Source organism: Triturus cristatus, chromosome 9 (assembly GCF_964204655.1).
Source record: "Triturus cristatus chromosome 9, aTriCri1.1, whole genome shotgun sequence".
NCBI lineage: Eukaryota > Metazoa > Chordata > Amphibia > Caudata > Salamandridae > Triturus > Triturus cristatus.
This window is the reverse complement of record NC_140592.1, coordinates 694,925,148-694,938,177: the sequence shown is the minus strand read 5'-3', so window position 1 is coordinate 694,938,177 and position 13,030 is coordinate 694,925,148.

The following is a 13,030-nucleotide window of genomic DNA, read 5'->3' as shown; positions in this document are numbered from 1 at the left end:
GATCTGCTCTAATCTATGGCAGTTTATATCCCAGCAATTGACACCAAAATAGGGGCTCCTAACACTGTGAGTGCGTGCAAGCATAAGCAGCACAATCTGCAAAAGCCTGCCCCTGTGGTCCATTGACGACAGACTTGCAAGTCTTCCTGCAACATTAAGGGGCCGATTCCGATCTCGGTCGGAAGGGCACTGAATCGGGTTCGGCCGGAAAAACTACGAGCTGTACGCATGTTTTCCGGCTGACTCGTACAGCTGTACGAGCGAGCAAGTACGATGCGAGCTCCATGAAATTCACCGACCGAGTCGTTTCCGGGTCCGAACGCTCCGTAAGTCCCAGTCGGAAGCTAACCGTGGCATGCAGTGGATGCGATTTACAACCGAGCCAGTACGATGCACGCGTCGGACAGCCTGTGCGAGCCGGAGTGTCCGGCTCGCGTAAGCTCCCGGAGTCGGACTTTGGGGGTCCGCTTCGGACCCCCTGACACCCGCAGCCCTACGACTAGGACACAGGGGGAGACCTATGGGTCTCCCCAACACAGGCATGTACGGTGCGGGTGGCACCGACGCGTACCCACTGTAGGGGGCGCACTTGTTCGAGACGTACCCATTCAGTCAATGGGAGCCCATGTACGCGTCGTACGACCGGCTCCCATTGACTTCTATGGGAGTCTGACCGAACCGAGTCCGACAGCATACGTGCGCATCGTACTCGCTCGGTCGGACTGTAGGGGTCCGGCTCGGTCGGAAAACACTCCGGATCCGACTCGGTCGGAGTGCTTTCCGACCCGGATCGGAATCGGCCCCTAGGTGCTGTATTAACCAAAATAAAATCTCAACTAAAGCCTGGTTCACTGATACCAGAGGGACCAAACTGTCAACATTTTCCACATAGTGCTCCCAATGACAAAAAGCAAACTGATGTTTCGACTAGCACCCACCTTCGGAGCAACCCCAGTGCTTGGTATACCCCAGTGAACACTTCTCACAGTAGTTAAGAGCCCAACTTTCACACCAGTGGCAATTTGCCTCCATCAAAAAAAAATACACAAATGGCAAAGAGAGGCCCATAAGAAATCATTAAAACGGGGCACAAACCATCAACAGTATCGCATAGTCTCTATCTTTAGAACAGCCCCCGAGTATGCATTTGAACCTCAGGAATCTCTATTGGAGTAAGCAGAAATTGGACCAGGCTGGAACTCAACTGTAAGACTGACTTCTGCAAACACAAGTAATGCAAAAATAGCGGGGGTTCATGCACCTCCTGTTCAAGAGACGCCAACAAGTTCAAAAGATCTGAAATGTGGGTACCAAGGCGGGACAGATTAGGCCAGCCCTACCAGACAGTAGAACTGCAACAGAATGGGGGTGGGGTGGGGGGGCTACGCTTCCCCTGGACAAATGGCAATTCCAAGCACTCAAGCATTACAAACAGCCCCGCGGGCTTTGCTGAGGGAAAACTTCTTCACGATCAGCAGCAGAAAATACCAGAAAAAGAAACAGATCCACTTTAACGCTGCCCGCGGATCCTGCTCTGGCTCTTAAGAGGGGAATTACGATTCCTACAGTTCAAGCAATCAACAGCCTGGAAAGACTCTCAGCTGCCAGCCCAACACAGTGGGGTATCAAGGGAAGGTTGAGGGGGTGGTCTGCTCCGGGTGGCATGAGTTTTGGGTGCGGCATCCTCCCCCCGCTCTTACATGAGTATGCCATCATTGCCAGCACCCCCCCCCTCACTTCAGCACGGTGTCGTGGGCGGCAAAGGCATGGACCGCCACGGGTGGCAAAGTGCCTAGCTACGCCATTGGCCCAACAGCCCACACTCCCCCAGTCCTAACTGACACTACATAATCAATAGACATCAGCACAAGAGCTGCTCTACAGGTGATGACCTTAGCACAGGCTCATCGTTAAGCAAACAACCTTTAAGTCAAAATATAAGTCCCGGAGGCAGTATGACGTAATCAATAGAGGCACAGTGCTATAGAGGCACAGTGTTATAGAGGCACAGTGCTACACATGGCTCAGGAAATCCCAAAATTGGAGTAAATCATTACTTCAGGTATTCTTTCAGTTGCATTCTTCTGCAGTGTGACGGAGTCGTCCATGGTTATTACCTGGGCAAACCAGCTGCTTGCCCTTCAGGTATGGAAAGAGAAACAGACATTCGAAAAATGGGGAATTGAAATCTCACGACACAAGGATGCAGCATATCCGCAATTTTTAGTTCCTAGCCCCAATGAACAGAGGTGTTTTATCACACCGTCACCGAAAGCTGAGGGAAAAGAAGAGAAATTGATCTTAACCTTAAAACACAAATGGGCCCTGACAACCTCGGTGCTTAAAGGGGCAAGAAGTATCACCATCAAACAGCAAGGCCAACACTGACAACAGCAATGGAGAGGGCAAGTGGCAAGTAAGCCAAGCTCCAACACTCTGGGCATGACTCCCTGGCATGCTACAGTCAACTACAAACCACTTTGACAAACTTTGCCAAGAAAATGCAAACTTCAGTTGTCAGCCACGGAAAAAAAAAAAAATCTGCTCATGGAATATGGAGGGATTACAAAATAAATTTGGTAGCATTACAGGAAACGAGGGCACTAACCCTTATAGATATTCCGGTACATCTTGGATCTAACAAGCTGGCCGTAAAAACACATGTGCTAGGACAGCCAGCTGGTGGTCAAGCCATTTATGTAGCGATTGACATCAAGGGCAAAATTACAGAAATTCAAGTGGACCATCCTAAACCTTCAAACCATGCAGCTATCGGAATGCTTTCATGACAGTGAAAATCCACTCCTAGTAATAAATGCTTATATCCATCCTTCGCTAAAAAAGAAGCTGGAAACTGTTGAACATTTGAAGGCATTTACCTCTATTCAAATGTTAAATAACCTCACTCTGCTCCTTCTTCTGACAGGGGATTTCAACATGAACTTGCTGCAGGAAGTACTAACAGATCAAACTCTGGAAATGCAAAATAGAATTTGGCAAATACTGTCTTTACATTCCGGGATGCAAAGGAAGGACAGAAGGGGCTTAGCCTTCATGGAAGACATGGACATGGTTCGAGATCTCTAAATGGGCGAATAAACAAAAATGTTACTGCACAATCTACTTTTTAATCGACAAAGGCTCATTCAATCTTAGACTACACTTTGGTGTCCATCCCCCTTTTCCAAATGGTCACCATCTTCATGATAGGATCCCGTTTGGAAAGTGATCGTCAACTCAAGGAATTCATCTAAATATATCTTGTTAGCTTCATGCTCAAGCAAAACAATAAGGGGCCGATTCCGATTCCGGCCACAAAACAAACCGACCGACACGGACCCGGACCGAATACTGACCGACACGGACCAGCGCCGTACGACCCGTGCAGTACGATGCAACGCGAGTGAATTACAACTGACACGTACGGAATACAAGCCGTACGACCGAGCCGGAGGGAAAATAGTGATCCGGACGGAAAACTGACGCGATTTTCACCGACCGACACGAACCCGGAATGAACCCGACTGACCCGTACCTGCGATGTACGATTAGCGCAGTACGATGCAATACGTGTAAAACCAGACCGACTCGCACGGAGACCAAGCCGCACGACCGACACTCACAGACAACCTGGCACACAAGCAATAGAGACCGCCGCGAATGACGTGTACCAAACACAGAAGACAGGCAGCGTGAACGAGGCGGAGAAGCCCGCACGAGACAACAGCAGCGTCCGTTTCTGTCACATGAACATCTCCTTCATGCCTACAAAACACAAAGGGAAAAACACAAAAAAAGGACCAAACAAGCAATGACTAAGCCAATAAATACCCCCCCAAAAAAACATGGGACAAAGACACAACCACAACTCCAACTATATAAAGGACTACAATCACTACCATCATCCCTTGCAAACAGGAGACACAGCCAGCAGCAAACACCAGTGCACTGCAACCACAGACACACTCACAACTCACCCATCACACAACTCACACACCATCAGCACCTCATCCAAAAGCACACACACATACACACAGCAAAACCAACACCAAACCAACATCACTTGCACCCTCACACACACATCCCCCACCACCACCACCCATCACCATGCCTCCAAAGAAGAATCCAAAGTTCACAGATAGGTTGCTAGAAGTGCTTGTAGACGAGATCATCAGAGTAGAGCCACATTTGTTTGGTACATTGGTTCAAAGGACCCCCATCTCACAGAAAACCAAGATGTGGGTGAGGATTGTGGACAAGGTGAACCCACAAGCACCAACTTTGCGCACAATGGACGATACCCAGAACAGGTGATATGACGTGTGCAGGAGGGTCATGTTACTCATCCCACACTATGATGTCGACCTGAAACACATTGGCATGCACAGACACAACAGCAAGCACAGTCAGTGGCAACAAGTCCACAGGTGAGGTAAGCAGATATCACTCAGATGTGGGAAGACAGACAACGGCGTAACAAAGCGTAGCACAGGTTCATTACACATCAGCAACACGTTTATTCCACACTAGTTGCACGGTAATTCTACGTAACAGTGGACACATGCTCACAATGTGTTGGAGAATGGAAGTCCAGGGATGTGTGGTACATCAGTTGATGGGAATTGTCAACTTCCACACTGGTGCTGGCTTCTGGGTGTTGGGGGTCAGTGTTGACCACACAACAGGCAAAGGACCCTGGGAAGGACAGACAAGATACAGTCAAAAGCACAGACGAACAGGAGAGAAATGCAATACACATGCACAAAACATGTTGCAAAACACCTACACAAACACTAGTTAGCAGTACTACCCTATTGTGGAGTACACACCACCTGAATGGACACATCACAGCACGCATCCAGTCAAGTGACACACAGACACACTCAGACGGCAACAGAGCTGGCTCAATACATTCCAGGCTACCTCCATACATTGACATAACAACCCTGGAAACTCACATTCAGGTGAAGAAGTTGTTGATGAGCTGGGAGCGGACGTCACCATCATCTTCATCATCACTGGCATCTTGGCCCAGGCTGGGATCCTCCATAGGTGCCGGACGTTGGTCGTCGTCATCGTCATCCTGGATGAGAGGCACCTCCTTCCGCACCGCCATGTTGTGTAGCATGCAGCAGACCAGTATTATTTTGCACACCTTTGCAGGCTCATATGGGAGGGCCCTTGCGGTCTTGTCCAGGCAGTGAAAGCGGCTTTTCAGGAGGCCGAATGTCTGCTCAATCACCCTCCTGCTCCGACCATGTGCCTCATTGTAGCGCAGCTTGGCTGGTGTCACAGGGTTCCTGAGGAGTGTCAGCAACCACGGCATGTTGGGGTATCCAGAGTCACCTACACACACAAAAATGAACAAGTAGCTGAGTTTTGTAGGAGTGCGGAATACAACACTGACAAACACACACAATGAGAAACAGTCAGTACACACCGACAAGCCAGGCACGCTGAGCTAGCATCTGTGACATCAGCGTTGCAATGTGACTACTCCTCATAATGTAGGTATCGTGCGCCGAACCAGGGAACCGTGCACACACATGTGTGATCAACATGTCAGCAAGACAGGCCACCAGAGCATTGATCGAATGGTAGTGCTTCCTGTTCGGGTATGCCTGCTCATGTGCCTGTTGTGGTATCAGGGCAACATGTGTCCCGTCAATGGATCCAATGATGTTTGGCATCCTCCCCAGTGTATAAAAGGCATCCTTAATTTCAGGGAGCTCATCTTGGCTCGGGAACCTGATATACAGGTCGAGGAATTGCAACATCCCCTCCAAGACATCACGTAGCACCCGACTAAACATCGTTTGCGACATACCACCAGCAGTAGCCACAGTGTACTGGAAGGTACCGGTAGCAAAGAAGTGCCGGGCTGCCATCACCTTCACCTCTGGGGTCAGTGCTGTAGGGTATGTCCGGCCAGGTAGCAGATGTGGCACCAACTGCTCCTCCAACTCCTCAATCAGTGGCCTGGTGAAGAGGTACCGTCTGATGCTGTCGCGTCCCTGCATGGTTGCAAGGTCTGGGAACGGCCGATGGACAGCTGGTGCCCTGCAGTACAGAGATGCACAAAGGAAGATTGTCAGTACATCCACCCATGTGGCCATGACCACGATCAATATCCCATGCTAGTTCATGACATTACACAATGTACTGAGGTGTGTGCTGTTGGTCATGGACACATATGTCACCTACAAGACCACCACCTCACATCTCAATTCCACATGTCCTCATGAGTGCCATGTAGTGCAATGGGCTATAATCATCTGGCTGTGTCACCCAACCTATGTGCTGCTGCAACGTTCAAAATACCCACCCCAGTGACAAATGAGGACTCATGTCTCCCAGGCATCACAGATCTTTGCCATGCAGAAACCCAGGCTCCCTGTATTGCCACATCAACACAGCAATGGACATGGCGTAGCACGTACACACCACAAGGCAAGCGTAAGTCCCACAGGTAGTGGCCACTGTTGTTCCTGCCGGCCCTACATGTACGTCTCTTAGACATACACCCCATCAAGGTTGATGCATATACCACATGAATGTGGAGACTGTCACCCATTGGTAACTTGTGATCAGACACATCTGAGACACAACATGCACACAGACTGTGGGTGCGCATCAGTATTGGGGCTACAGGTCTCACTGTGACGTACATGCCATCACCCCCAGGACTCAGAGTGTATTGACGTCTTAAACATGTCCAACCTGACACTGTGGCCTTCACTCATGCCCATTACTGTCCAATTGCACATCACAGTGCTAATGTGTACAACACACAAAGGACTCTGTGCCCCCATGTACACGTGCACAGCCTGGGAGTGGCTGCACAAAGTGCCAGACAAAAAAACAGCTGTGGCCCCCTCAAACACCCAGGGAATGCAGCCTCACATGCCATGGGACACTGTGTGGCCAATGCTATAATGTGGCAGGTGTGTGCAGGTTTCCATGGCCAGTATATGTGTATTGCATCCGTCTAATAGTCACACTAATGAGGCCCGACGCGGGTGATAATGCGTACGGATTGCACGGGTCATGACCAAGCCGTGCGTACGCCTTGTCATTGAATCCAATGAGGTCCGACACGGGTGACAATGCGTACGCATTGCACAGGTCATGACCGAGCCATGCGTACACCTTGTCATTGCTTACAATGAGGTCCGACGCGGGTGACAATGTGTACGCATTGCACGGGTCATGACCGAGCCGTGCGTACGCATTGTCATTGCATACAATGAGGTCCGACGCGGGTGACTATCATGCATACGCGTCGGACAGGCATGGTCCGAGACAGGCGTACGCCTTGGCCATTGAATCGTATGGAGATGGGTGCATGTGTATATTCAAAATACGCGTTGTACAGTCAGTTGAACGAGCCGGGCGCACCCATTGGCTCAGGACAGTCATGGAGACGGATGCGGATTCAAAACTTGTACGAGTTGTGCACTGGAAATTCAGTTGGATGCCTACAACAATGTTGCAATTTCAAGTGTTCCATGAAGGTGAAGATTTGAACGATGCGGTAGGCGTGTACGAGTCGTACTTTTGAATGGATTGGCCCGATTCATAGGATGCAACCGTGTTGGACCTATCACTTGGGACACATGGCACAGAGTCTGCCTCTGCAGCACAGATATTAGGCTGGCTGGCCCCCAGGGAGCTCACTTGCCTGCACTACATGCTACTGGACCACATCCCTGCTACCACTGCTGCTGTCTATGCATCCTCTGGCTCCTGCTATGGCACGTACACTGGAGAGGGCCCCAGCCTTCACTGAGGAGGAGAACCAGGCCCTGCTGGACGGGCTCCTTCCAGAGTACAGAAAGCTCTATGGGACACCAGGGGAACAGGTGAGTGTGCGGTCCACTGCCTTCCTAATTATGCATGTTGTCTGACTAGCAGTACTAGCAGTGTGTACACCAGTGGCAAGTATTCTCACTGACTACTTTCATCCACCAAAGTGTGTAGGTACATGTAATGAATAGTTTTCATGCTGCTAAAGTGCATTATTGCAAGCTTAAACTATCCAGGCATTGTTAACATGTCAGACATGCATGTGAGTTTTCATCCCCCATGGTTGCACTACCTGTGTAATCTATTTCCCTTTGTGATGATGACATGTATATCCACTAGTGTCCTGCACAAATCTGGGGCATGTGTGTTAATGTACTTTTCACTTTGTCATCCTCACAGGTTGATGCCCACCAGAAGCAGGAGATCTGGCTGAACATCGCCCGGGCTGTTCGTTCTGTGGGGGTATACAAGCGCCGGATCCGCAACTGCCAGAAGAGGTGGCAGGACCTTTGTGGCTGGACCCAGAGGATAGCTAGAGTCCAGTTGAAGCTGTCACCTCCACGCAGGAGGGGCGGACACCGGACCCTGACTCCCCACGTACTCTGGATACTGGCGGTGGTCTTCCCGGACCTGGATAGGCAGCTGAAGGCCAGACAGCAGCAGGAAGGGGCTAAGTCCATGCCTGATCTGTGTACTATGTCTGACATGCAAATAGCAGTCTTTTGTCCTGGTCACACTTCCACATTACGTAGGTCTTGTAGTCCCAAAATCAGGTCCCTCATTTGTGTGATGCACCCTCCTCATCTGTTCCACAGGTGTGGCCCCTACAGTCTGTTGCTTGTGTCACTAGGGCACTGTGTCCCTGCAGTCAGCTATGTTTCAGGTACCAGTCAGCATCAGTTCCTGTGACTCTGTTGTGTGTTTCATGGGTGGGTCAATTGTTTACACAATGCCTGAGATCTGACATGTGAACTGTGTGTGCCCTTGAGAAGTGTACCAATTGCTGGTCTGACTTGCAACATGTTTCTGGGGTAATCAAAACAAAACCATGCAGCAGGGGACTCCAATATTTTGGCATCAGGAGTATGTATATCAAGTATGTCACAATTGCTTAGCCACCTGACTACTGTCCGGGGCAATACACTGTTTCACTTAGTCCTGCCCAGTCATGCCCCCTCAAGGGCATTCAGAAACACTCTGTAATCCCACTCCTGTGTATGAAATTGCAGGTTGTGCTTAGTGACATGTGCCCTCAGGTGTGTGCCTCTGTGTCATTAGGGTGTGGCTTGTTGCTACGTACAACTGGGGTGTCCATGATTCAGAGGGTCAGCATGACATCTGCAATGTGACTGTGGGAGACAAGACCTGTGTGACATATAGGTGTGTGATCATCTGACAGTGCACAATGGTGTATGCAACTATGTCCCTCATGCAGCTGGGTTATATGCATGGCAGACTGTGATGTGTTAATGTACATGGGTTTGTGTTTGCTGAGACTCATATGCATGATTTGCATGGTGTGGGGTATTCTGGGTCCTGTATATGTTTGCATGGGATGGGCCAGTCATCTGCAGAGTCAGATTTACCCCTGAGCTAGGATTGTGAGTCAGTGCATATTGTTGTTGTCTGGATGACCTGCCCCTGTGACAGGAGACAGTGTTGACTGACTTTCAGGGCATCCCAGTGCCATGGCATTGAACTTGCTATGAATGAACCTGTGTTGTGTTCAAGTGTGCACCATGCACCCCATTGTGGCCTTGGCCATCAGGACATGAGTACATCATAGTGTGTGTTGCTGGCATGCATCCCAAGCATGTGAAAAGAGTCTCTCTCCATCCCTTCATCAGGACACCTGTACTGAGTCAGTCGCAAGAGATGTGCTGTGTGTCTAGTTACATACTCCTACATGTTCACTTGCATGTACAACTAATCTGTGGGTGGTGCATGTTGGCACATTGGTGTGTTAGCATCCAACATGCAACGGACCTATGTGTGAAAGTCAAGGAGGGATATGTCTGCCATGGTTGATGTTGAGAATGACATTTGTCTCATCCTAAACAGTGTTGGCACTTTGAGCTGTGTTCAGCTGATGATGCCAGGGTTTGGCCTGTGATGTGATGTACTTACTGTGGTGTGTGCAGTTGGTGCAGGAGACTGATGTTGTTCTGTTACTTCCTATTCCTATCCAGATACATCCACAGCCACAGGAGGGGACAGCTCCACGGACCAGGAGGAGCCACAGTGCCTTACAGGGACAGAAGGAGAGGAGTCAGGTGGACCCAGTGGCACGGAGGGCGAGTTGAGCCACACAGAGGAGTCGTCAGCACCATCCCCCCCAGCTGAAGGCCACAGCAGCTCTGAGGATGACTCCCCTGTGGAGGCGGGTGTCAGCAGCCACCAAACACCAGCTAGTGAGGCTGCCTCCGCCTCCACCACCACCACCACCACCACCTCCCATCAGCTCCCATCCCAGAGGTCCCTGTGGGCTCCCGTGTTCGTGAGCATGTCTCTTTTGTGCCAGGCACCGCACCCCCTGCCCCTGTATCCCCTGCTGCCCTGAGTGAGGAATCTGTGGACTTACTTCGACAGATCCATGTAGGGCAGACGTCGATGCTGAAGGTCCTCCATGCACACACAGGTCTGTTGACACAACTGGTGTCAATTATGGAGGGCATTTTCTCGGGCATGTCTGCCCTACAGAGGACCAACCAGGCCGTGGCCTCCTCCATGATGGCAGCGTTGTCCCTCCTCCAACAGTCCCACACCCCTCCTACCCCTGCACCACCCACGAATCCTAGCAGCTTACCTGTCCCAAGCACAGAAACCCCCAAACCAAGGGCTAGACGTGCACACAAGCAAGTGCAGGGGACTGATTCTACACTCACAGGGGCTGGTTTGCTGACACACACACAGTCATCCACAACCACTCCACAGTCCTCCGAGACCTCTCCCTCCCGGCCCCCTTCCCTTGCCTCACCTGCAACCCCATCCCCCCAGAAGCTCTTCCTCTGTGACCTTGGCCTCTTCCCCACCGACCCAGCAGATCCTGATTACAAGGGGAAGAGGAAGTCCCCACACACAGAAGGGAGTGCCCCTCACACCCGGACACCCTCCCCCAGGTGCAGTCAGACCGAGACGCCCACCCGCAAGTCCCCCCGGCGCAAGAAGAGCAAGACCCCCCCACCACCACGCAGCTCCAAGGCAAAGTCTCCGTCCTCCATCCCCCAGGGCACCACTCCAGAGGTTCCCCCGCCACTCCCTGCCCCGGGTTCCCCCACACACAGATACACCATCCCCAAAATGCTAAGGCCATCCCCCCCCTAACACTTGCTCCTCCACACCTGGTCAGACAGTTGGTGCCACTGATGTGGGGACCGTGTCCCCCCTCCTGCGAATTGCTGCCCTGAGGCGTCCAAGCGCTACCTGAAGAGTGTAGTCATTTGTCAGAGGCGGTCAGCAGGGAGTTAGTTATGGACATTAAAGAGAAAGGTCTTTAGTTGCTTACGAAAAGAGAGCAGGTTAGGGTTAGACCTGAGTTAAAGGGGGAGGAGGTTCCACAATTTGGCGGCGTTATAGGAGAACATCCTGCTACCAGCTCTCGCTCTCCTGATTCTGGGAACTGTTGCTAAAAAGGCCTGGATGGAGCGAAGGTGTTTCCTAGGGTGGTGCTGTGTGATTAGTTCAAGGCTGATTTCCGGTCCTTTGTGCCAGAAGGCTTGATGGGAAATACACATTGCCTTAAAGGTAATTCTTTGCCGAACCGGCAGCCACTGCAGGCTCCTCAGCCCAGGTTTGGCTGATAGTCTCCGTGCCAGCTGGAGCAATGTACGAGCAGCGCAGTTTTGGACAATCTGCAACTTGCGCAGTGTGTAGTCGGGAGCACCGAGATACAGGGCGTTGTTAAATTCCAGTCGAGACTGGATCAGGCCTTGAACAGCAACTTGCTTGGCCTCCATAGGTAGAAGTGGAAGCACTTTTCTCAGCATCCTGAGGAGGCCAAAACAAGTTGCAGAAAGCCTGATGGCCTGGGTGTCAGGGGTTAAGGCTTTGTCCAGCCGTACTCCCAAGCTTTTTATGTTGTCCTTGGGTACAGGCGGGGTGCCTAGGCATGGAGGCTAGAGGGGGTCAAAAAGCGTTGGAACAGCGGGGCCCATGAGCATCAGCTCAGTTTTATCCCCATTAAGCTTAAGGGAGGATCTCGTCATCCAGCCTTTTACTTCCTCCAAACATTGCCTTAGTCCCAATTGTGCAGATCGGCCGTCCTCCTGTGCCAGGGATACCACCAGCTGAGTGTCGTCCGCATATGAAATGATCTTAATGCCAAACGGACGAACAACCTCAGCCAGTGGTCTCATATAGATGTTAAATAGCGCAGGGCTTAGCGAGGAGCCCTGCGGAACCCCACAGCTCAGGGGTTTGCTAGAGGAGACTGTATTTCCCTCAAAGATCTGAAAGGACCTGTTGCTCAGAAAGGATTTGAGCCAGAGTATTGCCCTGCCTGAGATTCCAACCTCAGAAAGGCGACACAGCAGCACGTCATGACTAACCGTGTCGAATGCTGCACTCAAATCGAGGAGGACCACTGCCACTGATCCGCCTCGATCCAAGATCCTTCTGGTTTCCTCGGTGACAGCTAGTAGGGCAGTCTCCGTCCCATGTCTAGGTCGAAAACCCGTTTGGGTGGCATCCAGCAGCTGGTTATTCTCCAGAAAGTCCATCAGGTGTATATTGATGTGCTTCTCTAGAATTTTGCTCACCCAGGGGAGCAGGGAAATGGGGCGGTAGTTGCTAAAGTCGCCAGGATCAAGGTTCGGTTTCTTCAGTAGTGCACGCACCATAGCCTGCTTCCAGGGGAGTGGAACTATACCGGAGGTAATGGTGGCATTGAGGAGGTTCATGATGGTGGGGAGGACAACCTGAATTACCGAGATCATTGCCTCTGGTGGGGCAGCATCACATGGTGACCCTGATTTTACTTGCTGCGCTAGAGATTCCAGGGAGTCCTGTTCTAACAAGGGAAAGTGTTCCAAGGTAACCGTGGGTTGAGGGGGGGGCTCCACGGGACTTGGCCATGTATGATCAGCGGGTTGAAAATCCATGACAGGAAAAGAGGAGTAAATTTGGACGACTTTTTGATGGAAAAATTCTGCCAGGTCGTTGCAGTGAACTAGCGTTTTACATGGAAGCGTAGAGGGTGGCGGAGGTTTTGTGAGGCTCTTTACTA